General features: G+C 34.9%; 1 long non-coding RNA gene across 1 annotated transcript in view; it reads right to left on the bottom strand.

Annotated features, from left to right (window-relative positions):
- Nucleotides 1-440: 440 nt before the first annotated feature.
- The window catches only part of LOC135447315 (uncharacterized), a 50,479-nt gene continuing 44,919 nt past the window's right edge, over nucleotides 441-6,000 (bottom strand). The window contains exon 4 of the long non-coding RNA XR_010440065.1: nucleotides 441-1,165. This is a non-coding gene — a long non-coding RNA (uncharacterized LOC135447315). The remainder of the gene's footprint in view (nucleotides 1,166-6,000) is intronic.

Here is a 6,000-nt window from a genome sequence, read left to right as displayed (position 1 = left end):
ACGGCTGCCTGTGTAGTCAGGTAAAATGCTTTTAGTCTGAGCTTGTACCATTTACACTATCTTATGCTGCTATAATAGGCTGTTAGCAACCATCTCAAATTCATGAATTTGAATAAAGAAAGCCTAGGATGAGAAAGACACTCTAGTCATGAAGTGCATTCTTTTTTTCTAGACATGTTTTAGGTTTTTTACAGAACAAAATATTTCTGTAGAAATCTGTTAGGCATTGTGTCACAAGAGAGAACAGCATGTTCTATGAAGAACCTGACAAGGAAAATGTGCAAGAAGAAAATAATATGCTAAAGCAAAATACTTTATTTTTCTCCTCTTTTAAAAGTGATATTTATTTCAAATAATTTTGTTCTTGTTGTGACGTTAGCTATAGAAACAAAACAAAAAAAAGACTGTTAATCAGGAAGAGCTGGGAACTTCATTTTAATGCTTATAACAAATTATATTAGATAAAGCTGAAAATCTCTATGATCCAGTGATAATATTATACAACATTCAAGAGCTATATGCGTGATTTAAAAAGACAGAAAACTGTAATTTATCAGAATACTTTCACTATTAATATGCAAATGATGCATTGGCTACATATTTAACAGCTCTTACTTGGAAAGAAATTATTGTGTTTCTGCTGTAGAGGGGGAGCTTTTCCAAATCACTGCCTATGATTTTCCTTAAGAATTGAGCTAAGTGAATCGTAGTAACACAGTGAATCATAGTATCTAATGATAGACGCATTGTAATTTGCAAAGCAGGTTTCATCATCTATTTTGAACATACAACATTATAAATTTTACATGAAAATTACACAGCCACAAAAAAAATTATGTAAAGTGAAAAATATACCCTTTGGCTGCCCTATTTCAGACCCCCTTGATGGTTTTGAAAGCAATCACAAAGAGATTCTTCTATTCACCCACCTTATACACAATTGCATTCACCTTGTCTGCTACTGGCAATTTATTCTCTTTTGCCTCAAGGGAACTCGAGCACCTTGATTCCTAGAGAGACACCAACCCCCACTCAGAGGTAGAAGAAAAAAGGATGAGTTTCTCCACGTTATTGTTCTTTTCTCCTCCCTGACTCCTTTTCTGTTGTTTTGTTATACACAGCTTCAGTGGCGCTGAAGTCATCCAGCTGCAGAGCATTTTCTGATCTACAAGACATGAAACATAATGCTGAGACAGATTTATAATTTCTACTTGTTTAGGAAATTAATCTGTGAAGAAAAGAGCATGCTCTGAAGAACCACTTGTTATCAATGGACTGCATCTTAATATACAATGAAATGCAAGCCTTAGAAATGTTTTACTTTTTCAATAAATTTTATCTCCAACAGTTTTAATATCAACAAGAACCCAACTCAGTTTTTCCTTCCTCTATTTCTTACCTCTTATAACTATACTCTGCCAGTCATTTTACATGGAGATTGTTCCACAAAGCAACTGAAATTCTCTATCTTTACCAGTCAACTAAACTATTCTGTAAAACCAGGTAAGGGGGTAATTTATGCCAAATATTTGCAATTCAATGAACTCCTGTAGGTAGCAATCTTTAAAAATACATCAAACAAAAATGAAAAGGAAAACTAAAAGAACATAGTTTATGAATTTATAGCAAGGTTACTTTTCTCAGTCTAGGTGGTGTTACATCTTTATCCATCTAGATTAGTATTGTTTTGTTGAATTTGCTATATTTCTTTAGTTTTGCTTTGTGCGTTTGGGTTGTTGTGTTTGTGTTTTATCAACAGTGAAATTACATTCTTGCCTGAGATTCTGAGCTTTACAAAATGCTCCTTTTTTTCTGAGTACTCCCATCACTGTCAGGTAGTGCTATCGACTGCTTCTATGTAAGGGGTTTAATCTGTGGGAAGAGAAGTGGCAAGAGCACAAAACAAGCGAAGCACTCAAAACTGCAAAGGACATGTTGGAAAGAGGATTACCAATGTAGCACTTGATAAAAGTCTTACAAAATAGCATGACAAAAGGTATGAATGTAAGAGCAAACCAAAAGAAATAAAATTGTACAGTATTAATCCTTCATTAGAAAACCTGCCCAGACATCTCAATTTTAATTGTCTGATAAATGTCTCAGAAATTATTCTCACAAAGGAGGATAGTTTTAAGGCTAGTGTGTGCAAAAATCCACCATCTTAAAGTCAGGCTTAGTTTAACCAGAAGCCAACATTATTTTGAAACATTTAACTATCTACATTTTATTAATAACACATAGCCTCCTGATAATTCAAATCAAGCCTTGTCCAATAATTAAAAGGTATGCTAATGTAATTTTAAGGCAACTGAAGATTAAATATAAACAAATCAACAAAGAAACCATCAAGTATCCATCCTGAAATATACAGTGCTTCAATGCATAGTAGACAACAGTACTTGCTCTCTTGACCATCTTTGCTAAAATTTATGTCTGGGTCCCCAGGCTCCTCTCCTAAGAAGAGTCTGGCTCCAACAGAGCCCTTTGGAGAAGAAGGCTTCTCCTATCACCAGGGAATTTCTGAGTGTATGCAGGGTAGGAAAGGTTGCTGTGCTGGCAAGCAAGAGCCAGCCAAAGGCTGGAGCTCACGCAGAGGTTAAGAGGCAGCAGAGAGGATGAGTCTGCTAACAAGGCCACAAACACAAAGGGAAGGGCTTCTCTGGGACAGAGGGGAAAAGATCAGATCTTGCTGCTGTTCAGAAAGTATCAAGATAATGGAACTGAAACACAAAAGTTCCAGTCTACAGGGACAGAATGGGCAGTATATAAAACTCTCCATTTTTGTTCTTTTTATTCATTACTTTAACTTCTTTTCATTTGGAAAGTCAATACACTTGGACTTCTATTTTGGAATAAAATTTATTTTTGAATCTAAACCCTTTTGGTCTCTTTGGGGAGTTTCTCCAGAAGGAAGTTTAAGCACATCTGTTCTGCAGCAGTGGCCAAAACATATTCATAGTTAATATGTGCACAGATACAGAGCAAGGCTACAGCTGCAGCAATGTGCTCAAAAAGGATTAAAAAACCAACCTGTCCCTCATTAAATAATGGCAATGAAGAGAGAATATCAACATGCTTCTGTAGGTGATGTGTTGCTCAGGTGAAATGACAATTGCACCTCACTGCCACAGAACTAGGAGACAGAGTAAAAATCAACTTACTTCTCATTCTCTTCTATTGCTTCCATCACATTTATGTTATTTCCCAGGTAGCTGAAATATAATTTGTTCTGTTTTCCTACTTGTAATACTGGAAATATCACTGTTAACTTTTTCACTGCCCTGCAAATATGTTTTTTGCAATGCTCACTCTGACATTGTAAATCCTACAATATTAGTTTCTTTGTTACCTTGCTAATTGAGTTACACTTTTTAAGCAGATATACTTCTTCATGGTTTTAGGCCTATTTTTTTTTCAAGCTTACTAACCTCACTTTCTTTGGTTTTGTTTAATTTCCATTATTTTCCTTTTTATCCTTTTTCAGTAACTTCATTTCACATTCAGTGAAGTTGCTAAGCCTGGATGATACCTGTTTCCTGCCTTTTGTTTTTTGTTCACTGTAAAATTCTTTGTTATCCATCAATTTCCTGCTGTATTTTTCCCAACAAACACAGTGTGATTTTTACCTGTGTTTCCTCTCTGTGCACAAACATAAATAATGCAGAATTTGGTCTAACAACAAAGACATGAATAAAATACATAAAAACAAATCCACCAGCTGCTGTGTACATCCGTGTTCTTGATTTCAGTCTGCTTTTATACCTTATCACTCAAAATTCCTTCTTTTTCTCTCCTAAAATATGTATATGTCAAGTGAGATTCCTGCCACTTCTTTTTAGAGAATTAAGGCAAATCCTATCTCCTTTTTCTTTCTGAACAGAGATGTCAGGACTGCTGACCTCTGCCAGGAAAAATCTCCCTCTCTGCTCCTTTATTTCTTTTCAATTTTTCAGGAATATTCTACTGACAACTCAAAACCAAGTCATCCCCAATGAACTGATATAGCTGACCAATCTTTTAGTATTCAACACTCCACTTTTTCTATGAAAACGGAGAAACTTTCATGATTTTGCTAATTGAAATTTATCACATTAGGAATCGAAAAAATTACCATGGCATAGTTCTCCAGTGGTGTGGTTTACTGTTTTCCTGTGACAAGACTATTCTGACCATTTGTTCCTTAGAGGAGGTAAAGGTAAAGGCAAAGGTCAGATTAGGTGATTATTTCTTTGTTGATGGGCTGTGGGAAGAGTTACCAATTGCCACCACCCCACCATTGCTCTGTCAGATTCAGCACAGGGAAATGCTGGAAGCAGAGTGCATTGCCCATCATCTTTCCAAAGCACAGTCATGTCACGTTACAAAGGAGTACAAAGTGTTGTCTTCAACTGAGCCAACAAATATGTGTATCCTACTCATACCTCTAATAGTGGCATGCCTTTCTCTAGCTAAGGCTTCTTCCTCTATTTTAGTTTGTATATTAAAATGACATCTGGCAATTGAGAGCTTATCAAGTTCCTGTTTTACACATGCTTGTACTCTTCTTTTGTTTCATTATCTTTAGAATAATTTATCCCAAATCAAATTTTTGCATTCAAATAACGCTTTTTTGCTAAATGATTTTCTTCATTGGAATCCTTACTCCATATTTAGAGCTGGGTGTAAATGTATAAGATCAATTCAATCCAGCTAAATGCTTAATTTCTTGATTGACTTTTTAGGTTTCTACCTTAAATAACAATATCAAGCACAGCTGTTTTTACCATTATCTACCTTTCTTTTTCCTTTTGTTTGAGATTATTATTTTATATACCTTCACCTTAACATCTCAGGACAACTTCTGTAGTAAGACTTGAACTGAAACCAAACCAACTGTAATTTGGAATTCCACAAACCTCCAATTTTTTTCTAATAGAGTAACAGTCAAAGAGAGTCATTGTTTTAAGTTGCACAACTGAAAATGGGAGGGAGAGAAAGTGTATTTAGAAATCTTTTCAATAAAGGCTGTTCAGAGAGGCAATAATTACACAGCAGGTAAGAGGTTGCATGTGCTGAAAAAGAGAAAGGTTCTAAACATAAAAATTAAAAAAAAAAAAAGTACAGCTAATTTTCTGCACTCTTTTCCAAAGAAAACAATAACTTAATGCCGTGCACAAAGGCGTTGGGTACAAGGTTATACCTTGGACTCACAGACAAAAAAATAACGGCAGGTAAATAACAGTTGCAGAGATTAATTTTAAGTGGTTAATTTTAAAATGTTTTGTGAATTTTTCTTATGCTACTCTGACTAATGGACTTGCTAATTAAAATCTACTTTATATTAAAAAATAATGAGAGCACAGATTTAATAGAAATTGGTAGCCAAGAGGTGAGTCTATTAACAGCAACTTGAACAAATTGAAAAAAAATCAATTGAGCTTAAAAAGAGATTTTAAACTTGTCAGAAATCTATCTTGGAGAGGAACCCTATTACTTCTATTTCAGTGAAGTCTGGCAGAGTTTATAACTCTTTTTTTCAATTTAAGATTAAATCTAAGTTTCACTCTAAGATTCTTCCATATGATCTATGATTTTTCTATATCATCCATGATGTTAAAAAAAAAATTAAATCCTAACTATGCAGAGTTTCTTCTGCAGTTTGAAGCCTACTGCTGGGCCCAGCATAGAATCCTGGAGGACACCATTTGTGACCGACTTCCACCTAGACCCTGTGGGAATAAAACCCTCTGGGATCTCCCATTCAGCCAGTCCTCAATTTCAATTTTCATCCAAAGTAATAAAAAATTATTAAAAACAAGAGTAAATATTTAAAGGGGGTGCAAATACCACAAATATTGGTACAAATTTCATGTCTCTGAAGGTTTAGAGATATTTGGTTGCACCTCTGATCTCCACATTACTGATTTGTCAGTGTTCTTGTGGTATTTTCCACAAAAATCAGATCTTGAATTTAATTCCGTGGAAATGTTTGAGGCATTACTTTTTTCACAGAAGAATATC

Source organism: Zonotrichia leucophrys, chromosome 4, assembly GCF_028769735.1.
Source record: "Zonotrichia leucophrys gambelii isolate GWCS_2022_RI chromosome 4, RI_Zleu_2.0, whole genome shotgun sequence".
NCBI lineage: Eukaryota > Metazoa > Chordata > Aves > Passeriformes > Passerellidae > Zonotrichia > Zonotrichia leucophrys.
The sequence above is the reverse complement of the archived record's forward strand: the minus strand, read 5'-3'. Positions and strand labels throughout refer to the sequence as shown.